Source organism: Pelodiscus sinensis, chromosome 22, assembly GCF_052426305.1.
Source record: "Pelodiscus sinensis isolate ZL-2025 chromosome 22, ASM5242630v1, whole genome shotgun sequence".
NCBI classification, from domain to species: domain Eukaryota; kingdom Metazoa; phylum Chordata; order Testudines; family Trionychidae; genus Pelodiscus; species Pelodiscus sinensis.
In genome coordinates this window covers 27,428,633-27,443,359 of record NC_143073.1, presented here as the reverse complement: position 1 = coordinate 27,443,359, position 14,727 = coordinate 27,428,633, and the positions used below count along the sequence as shown (strand labels likewise).

The window sequence follows — 14,727 nt, the reverse complement described above, 5'->3', positions numbered from 1 at the left end:
GCAAGGGCCCCAGGCGCGGTCGGGGGGGCAGCACGAGGGGCCGGTCTGGGCGGGGTCTCTGGGCGGGGTCTCTGGGCGCTCTGCTGCACCCACATCCGTGCTGTAACTGGCAGCCCCGGTGCCCAGGCCCAGACCCGCCGGGATCCTGCAGCCGGCTCGGTGCTGTCAGGGTGGGAGGGGCCCTGCCCTGGGCGTGGGGAGGGAATATCTTGCCCCCTCCCCCAGCTGGGTGCTCTGGGGTTTTCTCCCATTTTAGTTCCTCTGCGCTGCCCCCCATCCCTCAGCCCCAAATTCACCTGCCCCACAGTAGGATCTGGCTGCATCCCAGGGTGCCCCTGCCACCCACTGCCAGCCTCCGGGTGCCCCCAGCCCCCTTGTGCCCCCTGCAGTGTCCCCCCAGCCGAGGCAGCCTGCGCCCACTGGGGCTGCCCCACAGGGACCCAGGGATCCCTTGCGGGCGGGGTTATTCGCTCTGTGCCAGGGAGCCGGGAACGGGGAATGCCCCGGGGGGAGGCTCAGACCCACCCAGCACCCCCCACCCGCCTGGGAACCCCGAACTGGTGCTGCTTTGAGGCACGGGGCACTCTCCGTCCTCCAGCGCCACCCAGGGGCCAGCGGGGGAATGGGCTGTGACGTCGTGGGGGTACTTTGCTGGTTGCTAGGCTTGGGTTGTGAGTGACCCCCACTGGCTGCAGCAGGGCCCAGCAGGGCTGGGGATGAGTCACTAGGCAAGGGGGCTTCCAACCTGTCCGACCAGTGATCTCCCAGGGACGGAACAATGGGAAGAAGGGGAGTGGAGCCCTGGCTGGAGGCAGGGCTGGAAGTGAGGGAGTTAGGGAGGTTGCTGGCTGGTATCATGGAGGAGGCAGCCTAGCCAACCGGCTGGGATTTAGGGGCCCAGGCTCCCCCATCTCAAGGGGGCTGAGGCATCCTAGGCCTGGCCTGTAACCAGATTACATCTGTGCTGGGCTGTGTCCTGGAGAAGCAGTAAACTCCCTCTGTTCCACTGGCTGGGGGGGGTCTGTTCGTGCCACTATGGGGGTGCAGGAGGCGGGAAAACCCCAACGCGCCGTCACATGGGCACACGGGGCAGGCGGCACCCAGGGCCAAACCCAGCCAAGGGCACCCGGCTGGCACCGGGCCGGCAGCCATCAGGGTACTCAGGCAGCCGTGCCTGAGAGAACGCTGCCAACCCACCAAGTGCTGCTCCCGGCAGCCTGCTGCCCCTGGGCCAGGTGAGACGGGATGGGGCCCTGTGCACCGAGCCCCCCAGAGCCAACTGCCCATCAGCACCGGGCGAGGGGCCCCTGCACCAACAGCCCCTGAGCCCCTGCGACGGGCTGGGGGTTTATTCCCCTTGTTCTGTGCCTCAGAGCGCCTTTGTCCTAGTAACCCCTTGGGCGTGCCTCAGTTTCCCTGGGCGCTGCACCAATCCCCAGGTGGGGATGGGAGTTCTGGGTGTCACTCTCTGAGGGAGGCCGCCCCAGCCTAGCCCCTACTCAATGGCCGAGGCCTTGGTAACCTGAGGTGAGGGGGGTTTAGACCAGCTTGCTAGGCCTGTGGGTTTGGCTTGGCTGGCTTGGGGGGCAGGGAGGGGTTCCTGGCTCTGGGGCCCCCTCTACCCAGCCTGGGCTGCACTGGCTGCGCCTGGTCCCTGTGCTGACCAGTCTGGTCTCTGCTATATCCCTGTGAACCAATAAACCTTCCGTTCTACCTGCCGGCTGAGAGTCCCCTCTGGCTGCGGGGTGGGTCAGGGCCCGGGGACTCCCCCCATCTCAGTGACAGTGGTGGCAGCGGTGGGATGGGCTGCGCCCCGTGGACAGAGCATCCGGCAGTGAGTGACAGGGGCGCAGTAGGAAGAAGGGGCCTTAGAAGAGTCAGGCGTGAGGGAGGCCTGTGAAGAGCTGTTCCAGCAACAACATAATCATGGGATCGCAGGGCGGGCAGAGCCCTCAGGAGCCACCACGTCCAGCCCCCTGCCCACAGCAGGACCAGCTGCGACTGAACCATCCCGGCCAGGGCTGTGCCACGCTGGGACTTAAACACCCCTAGGGATGGAGACTCCCCCCTCCCTGGGGAACCCAGCCCAGCGCTTCCCCACCCCCTTAGGGAAATTGTTCTTCCTAATGTCCAACCTAGACCTCCCCCACTGCAACTTGAGCCCATTGCTCCTTGTTCTGCCACCTGCCACCCCTGAGAACAGCCTCTCTCCAGCCTCTCTGGAACCCCCCTTCAGGGAGTCGCAGGCTGCTCTCAGATCCCCCCTCACTCTGCTCTTCTGCAGACTGAACAAGCCCAAATTGCTCTGCCTGTTTTTGTAAGTTATGGGCTCCAGCCCCCGAATCATCTTTGTTGCCCTCCACTGGAGCCTCTCCAATGTGTCCACATCCCTATGAGGGTCCAGACCTGGACACAATACTCCCCATGTGGCCTCAGCAGAGCCAAATAAAGGGGAATAATCACTTCCCTAGATCTGCTGGCAACGCTCCTCCTAATGCCCCTAATATAAGAACATAAGAACATCAGGACTGGGTCAGAGCAAATGTCCATCCAGCCCAGTGTCCTGTCGGCCAACAGTGGCCAATACCAGGATCCCCAGAGGGAGTGAACTGAAACAATTCATCATGGAGTGATCCCTTCCCTTGTCACCCAATTCCAGCCTCTGACAGAGGTTAGGGACACCCGCCCTGCCCACCCTGGCTAACAGCCGTCGAATGACCTAACCTCCATGAATCTATCTCGCTCTTTTTTGAACCCTGTTAAAGTCCTGGTCTGCACAACACCCTCTGGCGAGGAGTTCCACAGGTTGAGTGTGGGCTGAGTACAGAAAATCTTCCTTTTGTTTGCTTTCGATCTGCTGTCTGTCACTTCCATTTGGTGAGCCCGGGTTCTACTTTGCTTTTACCTTCCTGGCCACCAGGGCCACTGTCACTCTCGCCCCCATAATCCCCAGCCCGCCCCCAGCCTGCACCAAGGCCTGGGCCTCCTCCGCCCGCGGGCCGGACTCTGCTCCGTCCTGGTGAACCGCAGCGGATCCCTGTGGCCCGGCCCCCCCCCCGTGTGCAGGTCACTCGGGCCCCCCGGCCCTCCCCCGTGTGCGGGTCACTCGGCCCCCCGGCCCCCCCCGCGTGCGGGTCACTCGGCCCCCCGGCCCCCCCCCGTGTGCAGGTCACTCGGCCCCCCGGCCCCCCCGTGTGCAGGTCACCCGGGCCCCCGCCCCCCCCCGTGTGCAGGTCACTCGGCCCCCCGGCCCCCCCCCCCCGTGTGCGGGTCACTCGGGCCCCCCGGCCCCCCCCCCCCGTGTGCGGGTCACTCGGGCCCCCCGGCCCCCCCCGTGTGCAGGTCACTCGGCCCCCCGGCCCCCCCCCCGTGTGCAGGTCACTCGGCCCCCTGGCCCCCCCCCCCGTGTGCAGGTCACTCGGGCCCCCCGGCCCCCCCCCGTGTGCGGGTCACTCGGGCCCCCTGGCCCCCCCCCGTGTGCAGGTCACTCGGGCCCCCCGGCCCCCCCGCGTGCAGGTCACTCGGGCCCCCGGCCCCCCCCGTGTGCGGGTCACTCGGGCCCCCGGCCCCCCCCCGTGTGCAGGTCACTCGGCCCCCCGGCCCCCCCCCCGTGTGCCGGTCACTCGGGCCCCCCGGCCCCCCCCCGTGTGCGGGTCACTCGGGCCCCCTGGCCCCCCCCCGTGTGCAGGTCACTCGGGCCCCCCGGCCCCCCCGCGTGCAGGTCACTCGGGCCCCCCGGCCCCCCCCCGTGTGCGGGTCACTCGGGCCCCCTGGCCCCCCCCCGTGTGCAGGTCACTCGGGCCCCCCGGCCCCCCCGCGTGCAGGTCACTCGGCCCCCCGGCCCCCCCCCCGTGTGCGGGTCACTCGGGCCCCCCGGCCCCCCCCCGTGTGCGGGTCACTCGGGCCCCCCGTTCCCCCCCGTGTGCGGGTCACTCGGGCCCCCCGGCCCCCCCGCGTGCAGGTCACTCGGGCCCCCGGCCCCCCCCGCGTGCAGGTCACTCGGGCCCCCCGGCCCCCCCCCCGTGTGCGGGTCACTCGGGCCCCCCGGCCCCCCCCCGTGTGCGGGTCACTCGGGCCCCCCGGCCCCCCCGCGTGCAGGTCACTCGGGCCCCCCGGCCCCCCCCGTGGGCAGGTCACTCGGGCCCCCGGCCCCCCCCGTGTGCGGGTCACTCGGGCCCCCCGGCCCCCCCGCGTGCAGGTCACTCGGGCCCCCGGCCCCCCCCGTGTGCAGGTCACTCGGGCCCCCCGGCCCCCCCCCCGTGTGCGGGTCACTCGGGCCCCCGGCCCCCCCGTGTGCAGGTCACTCGGGACCCCCGGCCCCCCCCCGTGTGCGGGTCACTCGGGCCCCCGGCCCCCCCCGTGTGCGGGTCACTCGGGCCCCCCGGCCCCCCCGCGTGCAGGTCACTCGGGCCCCCCGGCCCCCCCCCGTGTGCGGGTCACTCGGGCCCCCGGCCCCCCCCCGTGTGCGGGTCACTCGGGCCCCCCGGCCCCCCCCCGTGTGCGGGTCACTCGGGCCCCCCGGCCCCCCCACGTGCAGGTCACTCGGGCCCCCCGGCCCCCCCCCGTGGGCAGGTCACTCGGGCCCCCGGCCCCCCCCCGTGGGCAGGTCACTCGGGCCCCCGGCCCCCCCCCGTGTGCGGGTCACTCGGGCCCCCCGGCCCCCCCGCGTGCAGGTCACTCGGGCCCCCGGCCCCCCCCGTGTGCAGGTCACTCGGGCCCCCCGGCCCCCCCCCCCGTGTGCGGGTCACTCGGGCCCCCGGCCCCCCCCCCGTGTGCAGGTCACTCGGGACCCCCGGCCCCCCCCCGTGTGCGGGTCACTCGGGCCCCCGGCCCCCCCCGTGTGCGGGTCACTCGGGCCCCCCGGCCCCCCCGCGTGCAGGTCACTCGGGCCCCCCGGCCCCCCCCCGTGTGCGGGTCACTCGGGCCCCCCGGCCCCCCCCCCGTGTGCGGGTCACTCGGGCCCCCGGCCCCCCCCGTGTGCGGGTCACTCGGGCCCCCCGGCCCCCCCGCGTGCAGGTCACTCGGGCCCCCCGGCCCCCCCGTGTGCGGGTCACTCGGGCCCCCCGGCCCCCCCGCGTGCAGGTCACTCGGGCCCCCCGGCCCCCCCCGTGTGCGGGTCACTCGGGCCCCCCGGCCCCCCCGCGTGCAGGTCACTCGGCCCCCCGGCCCCCCCCCGTGTGCAGGTCACTCGGGCCCCCCGGCCCCCCCCCGTGTGCAGGTCACTCGGGCCCCCCGGCCCCCCCCCGTGTGCAGGTCACTCGGGCCCCCGGCCCCCCCCCGCGTGCAGGTCACTCGGCCCCCCGGCCCCCCCCCGTGTGCAGGTCACTCGGGCCCCCCGGCCCCCCCCCCGTGTGCGGGTCACTCGGCCCCCCGGCCCCCCCCCGCGTGCAGGTCACTCGGGCCCCCGGCCCCCCCGTGTGCAGGTCACTCGGGCCCCCCGGCCCCCCCCGTGTGCGGGTCACTCGGGCCCCCCGGCCCCCCCCCGTGTGCGGGTCACTCGGGCCCCCCGGCCCCCCCGCGTGCAGGTCACTCGGGCCCCCGTCCCCCCCGTGTGCAGGTCACTCGGGCCCCCCGGCCCCCCCCCGTGTGCGGGTCACTCGGGCCCCCCGGCCCCTCCCCGTGTGCGGGTCACTCGGGCCCCCCGGCCCCTCCCCGTGTGCGGGTCACTCGGGCCCCCCGGCCCCTCCCCCCGCCGGGTCAGTGGCGGAGCCGCAGGGCTCGCCGGGCAGACCCGCCCGTCGATGTCACGCGCCAGGCCCGGGGGGGCGGGGACGTGCGGCCGAGCTGGGTCCGGGGGCGGGGGGGGGGGCTCAGTCGCTGTGTCCCTGGCCCCTCCCCCGCCGCCCGCCCCGTCGCCATGGGAACCGCAGCCCCAGCGCGGGGGCGGGGTCCCGGGGCCCTGAGGAGACAGGCTGCGACACTGTGGGGGGGTCTGGAGAGCGGGGGCCCCTCCCCCAGGGGAGACCCCGCCCCCACCGCGCAGGCCCCGCCCTAGACGAGGCCCCGCCCCCAGCGCTGGCCCCCGGGCGGGGCGCCGAGGCCTGACACGCCCGCAGAGCAGCCCCGGCCCCGCCCCCACGCGAGGAGCTGGGGGGGGTCAGAGGTCGTGACCCCGACACGCGCCGATTTGTGCCGACGGGGTCAGGCCGCGGGCAGCACGCGGGGGGGGGGAGCGTTCCACGCGGTTACCCCGGTAACGCAGGAGGCGCCGCCTCTGATTGGCCGCCTCGCGTCACGTGCCGGATCCGGGCCGGTGGGAGCCGGAAGCAGGAGCCGGGAGCGGCACCGAGGGGCCGGAGCCACAGGTGGGAGCAGCCCCCCCCCCCCCAGCCCCCTCCCGGTCACTGCGCTGGGCCGAGCAGGGCGCGTCTCCCGATGGGGAAACTGAGGCAGCGGGGAAGCGACTTGCCCCGCCCCCCCGCTCTGGGCCTGGGGGGTCCCCGGCCGGTGCGCGGGGGCCGGGCCCTTCCCGCGGCGCCGCTCTCAGCCCTGCTCCCCGAATCGCTCCCCGGGCAGAGCCCCCCCCCCCGCCACTGACCTGCCTGCGCGTCGGGCCCCCGCCCCTCGCCCCCCCCGCGCAGACACTGGGGCCAGGGCAGCGCTCCCCGAACGGGCCCGTCAGCCTCTGCCCCGGCGCGTGGGAGCAGCTTCCCCCGGGTCCGACCCGAACTCCCCTGCCCCTCCCCCTCCCCCTCCCTGTCCTCGGCGCTTGAGCAGAACAGCGTCTCCGCGCTCCTGGGGCGCCCTTGTGCGCACTTGGCAGCTGCTCTCGGTCCGACCTAAACCAGCCTGGTTCGTTCAGTCTCCCCCCGCCCTGCTGCCTGGAACTTCCATCCGCTGCCCTGGGGCGCCCCCGAGATCCCTGAGTGGAGAGCCCAGCGCCCCAGCGCCCCAGCCCCTCGGCCAGCCCACCCCAGCACCATCGCCTCCCCCGGCCGCCCTGCCCCGCGCCCCTCGGCCAGCCCGCCCCAGCGCCATCGCCTCCCCCGGCCGCCCTGCCCCGCGCCCCTCGGCCAGCCCGCCCCAGCCCCATCGGCTCCCCCGACCGCCCGGCACCGCGCCCCTCGGCCAGCCCGCCCCAGCGCCATCGCCTCCCCCGGCCGCCCTGCCCCGCGCCCCTCGCCCAGCCGCCGATCGGCTTCCTCGGCCGCCCTGCCCCGCGCCCTCGGCCAGCCCGCCGGCGCAGCACCCCTGGCCCTCTGCCGCCCTGCTCGATGGCTTCTCGGCTAGCTCCGCTCTAGCACCATCGGCTCCTGCCGGCTTCTAGTTCAAGGGCTTCTCGTTATTAGCCCACTTTAGCGCCTCTTGGAGTTCTGGCTGCCTGCATCAGCGCCGGCGAGCCCCCTAGCGCCGATCGGGTTCTCTGGCCGCTCGTGTTCTGGCGCCTCGGCCTGCGGGCTCGAGAGACCTTGGCTCCCTGTCGGGCTTTGCCCCACAGCTCGCCAGCTCCGGCTCCCAGCACTTCGGCTCCTGGGCCGGGCTCTGCCCTGCGCTTCTCGTTGCCCGACCATACCCTGGTTCTGCCGCCCCCACCATATTGCTGCCCGTCTTAGCACTCATGGTTCTCTGGCCGTCTTGTTCTGCGCTCGGGCTAGCCTGGCTCTAGTGACCCTGGCTCCTCTGCCTTGTTCTGGCGCTCGGCTAGCCCGCCCAGCACTCCTTGGCGCCCCTCATTGGCTCTTGCCCCACGCTTCGGGTTAGGCCCGCCGAGACCTTTTCGTTCTCGTCATTTTGTTCTGTTTCTATTATTCATTTTGGCTACGATCGGGTTCTGGTTGCCGAGCCCCATATTTCGGCTATTAGGTCGAGACCCCGTCCGCCGATCAATTCTCCTGCCGCCTCGGCCTCCCATACTTGACAGGCCCGCCCGCCCCCGCACCCCGGCCGCCCTGCCCCAGCGCCCTCGCTGGGCCCGCCCCAGCGCCCATCGGCTCCCCCGTCGCCCTGCCCCGCGCCCCCGGCCAGCCCGCTCCCAGCGCCATCGGCCCCGCGCCCTGCCCCGCGCCTCGGGCTGTCGACCCCAGCCCCGGCTCTCTGGGCCGCCCCCAGCTCCCGCGCCTCGGGCACAGCCCGCCCAGCGCCTCGGGCCTCTGCCGCCCTGCCCCGCGCTCTCGTTGTGCTCACCAGCGCCATTTGCTCTTGCCGTCTTGTCTCATGTTTTCATAGTTCATTTAGCGCTTATTTGCCTCTTGTCATTTGTTTCATATTAATAGTTCATTTAGGGTTTCGATTTTCTGTCATTTTGTCTCATATTTTCGGGTTAGCTCATTTAGTTTATCATTCTGTCATTTATTCATATTTTCAATATTCAATTTCAGTTTCGGGTTTCAATATTTTTATTCTGACAATTTCACAAATTATCAGTTTTTGGTTTCTGGTTATTTTGTTCATTATTAGTTCATTTTAGTTTATCGGTTCTTGTCATTTTGCTCATATTTTCAATATTCATTTCAGTTCGGTTCTTGTCATTTTGTTCCCATACTAATATTCATTTCAGCCATCGGCTCTGCCGACTGCCCCGCGCCTCGGCCAGCTCCGCCGAGCTCCTCGTTCCCGGGCCGCCCTGCCCCGCGCCGGCCAGCTCCGCCGAGCGCGCCATCGGGCTCCCTGGCCGCCCTTGCCCCGCGCCCTGGCGAGTCGACCAGCGCCATCAGCCCGGCCGCCCTGCCCGCGCTCGCGTCAGCTCCACGAGCACCATCGCTTCCTGCCGCCTTGCTCATATTTCTCGTTGTTCGCTCTAGCGCTGATCGGGTTTTGCCGTCTTGCTCATATTGGTTAGTCGCTTAGGCTCGTTCTCTTCTGCCGCTTTGTTCATTTTCAATAGTTTGGCTCTAGCGCTATCAGTTTTGGTTGCCATTTTGTTTCATTATTAGTCTATTTAGTTTTTGTTTTGGTTATTTTGTTTATATTATTAGTTTGCTATTTTGATATGATTGGTTTTGCTTATTTTGTTTATATTATTAGTTTGATGATATTGTTTTGGTTATTTTGTTCATATTGGTTAGTTCATTTAGTTATGATTGGTTTCTTGGTTATTTTGTTTCATATTTCTCATTAGGTCCGCCCAGCGCCCAGCTCCCCCGGCCGCCCTGCCCCGCGCCCCTCGGCCAGCCCGCCCCAGCGCCCTCGCCCCGGCCGCCCTGCCCCGCGCCCCCTCGGCCAGCCCGCCCCAGCGCCTCGGCTCCCCCGGCCGCCCTGCCCCGCGCCCCTCGTCAGCCCGCCCCAGAGCCATCGGCTCCCCCGGCCGCCCTGCCCCGCGCCCCCCTCGGCCAGCCCGCCCCAGCGCCATCGGCTCCCCCGGCCGCCCTGCCCCGCGCCCCTTCGGCCAGCCCGCCCCAGCGCCCCTCGGCTCCCCCGGCCGCCCTGCCCCGCGCCCCTTGGCCAGCCCGCCCCAGCGCCCGGCTCCCCGGCCGCCCTGCCCCGCGCCCTCGGCCAGCCCCCCAGCGCCATCGGCCTCCCGGGCCGCCCCAAGGCCCCGCGCCCCCTCGGCCAGCCCGCCCAGAGCCATCGGCTCCCCCGGCCGCCCTGCCCCGCGCCCCTCGGCCAGCCCGCCCGCAGGCCCCGGCTCCCCCTGCCGCCCCTGCCCCCGCGCCCCCCCCCCTCGGCCAGCCCGCCCCAGCGCCCTCGGTTCCCCCCCGGCCGCCCTGCCCCGCGCCCCGGCTGCCCGCCCCAGCGCCTGCCCTGCCGCCTCTGCCCCGCGCCCTTGGCCAGCCCGCCCCAGCGCCCGGGCTCCCCTCTGCCGCCTACCCCGCGCTCGGCTGCCCGCCCCAGCGCGCCATCGGCTCCCGGCCGCCCTGCTCCCGGCGCCCTCGGCCAGCCCGCCCCAGCGCCCATCGGGCCCCCGGCCGCCCTGCCCCGCGCCCTCGGCCAGCCCGCCCCAGCGCCATCGGGCCTCTGCCGCCGAGCCCCGCGCCCCCGGCCAGTTCGGCTTGTGCCCCTCGGCTCCTCTGGCCGTCTTGTTCATATTTCTTCGGCTAGTTCATTTGCCGTCAGTTCTTGCCATCTTGTTCATATTTTCAATAGTTCATTTAAGGCTTCTTTTGCTCTGCTGGTCAGGCTTGCTCCCATACTGGCTAGCTCATTCTAGCGCTTCTTCGGTTCTCTGGTTACTTTGTTCATACTGGTTAATAGTTCATTTAGCGCTTGGTTCTGTCATTTTGCTCCTGACATTTCTCGGTTAGTCTATTCTAGCGCTGATCGGCTCTGTCATTTTTATATAGTTCACAATATCATTAGGCCTACTTAGGCCACCATCGGGCTCCCCCGGCCGCCCTGCCCCGCGCCCCTCGGGCCAGCTCCGCCCCAGCGCACCGGCTCCCCGGCCGCCCTGCCCCGCGCCTCGGCCAGCCCGCCCCAGCGCCCATCGGGCTCCCCCGGCCGCCCTGCTCCGGCGCCTCGGCCAGCCCGCCCCAGCGCCTCGGCTCCCCGGCCGCCCTGCCCCGCGCCTCGGCCAGCCCGCCCAGCGCCATCGTGCCCCGGCCGCTTCTGCCCCGCGCCCTCGGCCAGCCCGCCGAGCGCCATCGGCCCCCGGCCGCCCACTACGCTCGGGCCAGGGCCGCCGAGCGCCGATCGGCTCCCGCCGCCCTGTTCTCGCGCTTCTCGGCCAGCCCGCCCCAGCGCCATCGTGTTCTCTGCCGGCTTGCCCCGCGCTCTTCGGGTTGAAGCCCCCTTCTCCGCCCTCCTCCCCCCCCCCTCGGCCTCCCGGGCGTAGCGCTTGTTTCTGCCGCTTGTTCATATTTTGCTGCCCCGCCCCAGCGCCCCGGCTCCCCCGGCCGCCCTGCCCCGCGCCCCTCGGCCACCCGCCCCTCCAGCGCCATCGGCCCCCGGCCGCCCTTGCCCCGCGCCCCCTCGGCCAGCCCGCCCCAGAGCCCGGCTCCCCCGGCCGCCCTGCCCCGCGCCCCCTCGGCCAGCCCGCCCTAGCGCCTCGGCTCCCCCGGCCGCCCCGCCCCGCGCCCCCTCGGCCAGCCCGCCCCAGCGCCCTCGGCTCCCCCGGGCCGCCCTGCCCCGCGCCCCTCGCCGTGCCCGCCCCGCAGCGCCCCGGCCCCCGGCCGCCCTGCCCCGCGCCCCCTCGGCCAGCTCCGCCCCAGCGCCATCGGCTCCCCCGGCCGCCCTGCCCCGGCGCCCCCTCGGCCAGCCCCGCCCCAGAGCCATCGGCTCCCGGCCGCCCTGCCCGCGCCCCTCGGCCAGCCCGCCCCAGCGCCACCGGCTCCCGGCCGCCCTGCCCCGCGCCCCCGGCCAGCCCGGGCCCAGCGCCATCGGGCTCCCGGCCGCCGCCCTGCCCCGCGCCCCTCGCGTCAGCCCGCCCCAGCGCCCCTCGGGCTCCCCCGGCTGCCCTGTCCCGCGCCCCCTCGGCCAGCCCGCCCCAGCGCCTCGGCTCCCTCGGCCGCCCCCCACCCCGCGCCCCTCGGCCAGCCCACTCCCAGCACCATCGGCTCCCCCGACCACCCAGACCGCACCCCCGGCCAGCCCACCCCAGCGCCATTGGCCCCGGCTCCTCTGCCAGCCCACCCCAGCGCTCGTCGTTCCCCCGGTCCCTCTGCCAGCCCACCCCAGCGCCAGCCGAGCCCCGGGTCCTCTGCTCCGCCACCCCAGCGCTGTCGGCTCCTGTCCTCTTGTTCACGACCCTAGGCGCTGTCGGCTCCTGGTCCTCTGCTCCGCCCACCCCAGCGCGCTTGCCGGCTCCCCGCGCTCGTCAGCTCCGCCTAGCGCCTGGGTTCCTTGGCCGTCTTGTTCGCGCTGGTTGTGTCTACTTAGCACTTTTTGAGCCCTGGCCGCCTTGCTCATTGTCAGGCTCATTTATTTTCGGGTTCTTCTGTTGCCTTGCTCATATTGGTTATTAGTTCATTTAGCGCTTCTTGTTTTGGTTATTTTGTTTATATTTTAGTTAGTTCATTTAGTTGATTGGTTTGTCATTTTGCTCATTGGTTATTAGTTCATTTTAGTTGATTGGTTTCTTGGTTAGCTTTGTCTCATATTGCTAGTTCATTTAGATTATCGGAGCTCTCTGTTATTTTGTCTATACTAATAGTTCACGAGCGCCAGGGCTCCCGGCCGCCCTGCCCCGCCCCTCGGCCAGCTCCGCCCCAGCGCCCATCGGGCGTCCCCCGGCCGCCCCCGCCCCGCCCCTCGGCCAGCCCGCTCCAGCGCCCATCGGCTCCCCCGCCGCCCTGCCCCGCGCCCCCTCGGCCAGCCCGCCCCAGCGCCCATCGGCTCCCCCGGCCGCCCTGCCCCGCGCCCCCTCGGCCAGCCCGCCCCAGCACTGTCCCCCGGCCGCCCTGCCCCCGCGCCCCTCGGCCAGCCCGCCTCCCAGCGCCCCCGCCGGCTCCCCCGGCCGCCCTGCCCCGCGCCTCCTTCGGCCAGCCCGCCCCAGCGCCCCGGCTCCCCCGGCCGCCCTGCCCCGCGCCCTCGGCCGGGGCTCCCGCCCCAGCGTCCCCGGCACTCCCGGCCGCCCTGCCCCGCGCCCTCGGCCAGCCCGCCCCAGCGCCCTCGGCTCCCCCCGGCCGCCCTGCCCCGCCGGCCAGCCCGCCCAGCGCCCCGGGCTCCCCCGGCCGCCCTGCCCCGCGCCCTCGGCCAGCCCCGCCTCCCAGCGCCATCGGCCCCCCGGCCGCCCTGCCCCGCGCCCCTCGGCCAGCCCGCCCAGCGCCTCGGCTCCCTCTGCTGGCTCTGCCCTGCTACTGGCCAGCTCCGCCCCAGCGCCCTCGGCTCCCGTCGCCTCTGCCCGCGCTCGGGCCAGCTCCGGCTTCCAGCGCCCATCGGGCTCCCCCGGCCGCCTCCTTGCCCCGCGCCCTCGGCCAGCTCCGCTTCCCAGAGCCCTCGGGCCTCCCGGGCCGCCCCCGCGGCCCCGCGCCCTCGTCAGGCCCGCCCTAGCGCCTCGGGCTCCCCCCGGGGCCGCCCTGCCCCGCGCCCCCCCCCTTCGGCCAGCTCCGCCTAGCGCGCCTCGGGCTCCCCCGTCGCCCTGCCCCGCGCTCGGCCAGCCCGCCCTAGAGCGCCTCGTTCCCGTCAGCTTCTGCCCCGCGCCGGGCCAGCCCGCCCCAGCGCCATCGGCCCCGGGCCGGGCCTTCCTGCTCCCGCGGGCTTCTCGGGCCAGCCCCGACGAGCGCCCATCGGCTCCCTGCCGCCCTGCCCGCGCCGGGCCAGCCCGCCCCAGCGCCCATCAGCCCCCTCTGCCGTCTCGTCCCGCCCGCGCTCTCTCGGCGAGTCTGCTCCAGCCCCGGGTTCTGTCATTTCTGTTCCCGCGTCTTGCCAGCTCCCGCCTAGCGCCTCTTGCTCGTCATTTTGTTCATATTTTTCCGGCCAGCTCCGCCTAGCGCCCCGGGCTCCCGGCCGCCTCCTGCCCCGCGCCCTTCGGCCAGCCCGCCCCAGCGCCCCGGGCTCCCGGCCGCCCTGCCCCGCGCCCCGGCCAGCTCCGCCTCCAGCGCCCATCGGCTCCCCCGGCCGCCCTGTCCCGCGCCCCTCGGCCAGCCCCCTCCCAGAGCCATCGGCTCCCTCTCAGCCGCCTTGCCCCGCGCCCCCGGCCAGCCCGCCCCAGCGCCCACGCCCCCGGCCGCCCTGCCCCGCGCCCCTCGGCCAGCCCGCTCCTTCAGCGCCATCGGCTCCCCCGGCCGCCCTGCCCCGCGCCCCTCGGCCAGCCCGCCCCCAGCGCCTCGGCTCCCGGCTGCCCTGTCCCGCGCCCCCTCGGCCAGCCCGCCCAGCGCCCGGCTCCTCGGCCGCCCTGCCCCGCGCCCCCGGCCACGTCCCCGCCCCAGAGCCCCTCGGCCCCCCGGCCGCCCTGCCCCGCGCCCCCGGCCAGCCCGCCCTAGCGCCCTCGGGCTCCCGGCCGCCTCTCCTGCCCCGCCGGCCAGCCCGCCCCAGCGCCCCTCGGCTCCCCCGGCCGCCCTGCCCGCGCCCCTCGGCCAGCCCGCCCCAGCGCCCTCGGCTCCCGGCCGCCCTGCCCCCGCGCCCCCTCGGGGCCAGCCCGCCCCAGCGCCATCGGCTCCCCGGCCGCCCTGCCCCGCGCCCTCGGCCAGCCCCGCTCCCCAGCGCCATCGGCCCCTGGGCCGCCCTGGCCCCGCGCCTCGGCCAGCCCGCCCCGAGCGCCGACATCGGCTCCCTGCCGCTCTCTGCAGCCCCGCGCCCTCGGCCAGGGGCCCGCCGCCCCAGCCCCGCGGCTCCCCGGCCGCCCCTGCTCCGCGCCCTCGGCTAGCCCGCCCCGGCGCCTCGGAGCCCTGCCGCCCTGCTCCCGCGCGCCCCTCGGCCAGCCCGCCCCAGCACCCTCGGCTCCCCCGGCCGCCCTGCCCCGCGCCCCTCGGCCAGCCCACCCCAGCGCCCTCGGCTCCCCCGGGCCCTGCCCCGCGCCCCTCGGCCAGCCCACCCCAGCGCCATCGGCTCCCCCGGCCGCCCTGCCCCGCTCCCTCGGCCAGCCCACCCCAGCGCCATCGGCTCCCCCGGCCGCCCTGCCCCGCGCCCCTCGGCCAGCCCACCCCAGCACCATCGGCTCCCCCGGCCGCCCTGCCCCGCGCCCCTCGGCCAGCCCACCCCAGCACCCTCGGCTCCCCCGGCCGCCCTGCCCCGCGCCCCTCGGCCAGCCCACCCCAGCGCCATCGGCTCCCCCGGCCGCCCTGCCCCGCGCCCCTCGGCCAGCCCGCCCCAGCGCCCTCGGCTCCCTCGGCCGCCCTGCCCCGCGCCCCTCGGCCAGCCCACCCCAGCACCATCGGCTCCCCCGACCACCCAGACCGCACCCCTCGGCCA

The 14,727-nt window shown here is 73.8% G+C and overlaps 1 protein-coding gene across 1 annotated transcript in view; it reads left to right on the top strand.

Moving 5' to 3' along the window:
- The first annotated feature begins 6,146 nt into the window (after positions 1 to 6,146).
- Positions 6,147 to 14,727, top strand: part of LIPE (lipase E, hormone sensitive type) — a 34,237-nt gene continuing 25,656 nt past the window's right edge. The window contains 1 exon segment of the mRNA XM_089772433.1: positions 6,147 to 6,305. The gene's annotated coding sequence lies outside the window, so the exon portion shown is untranslated.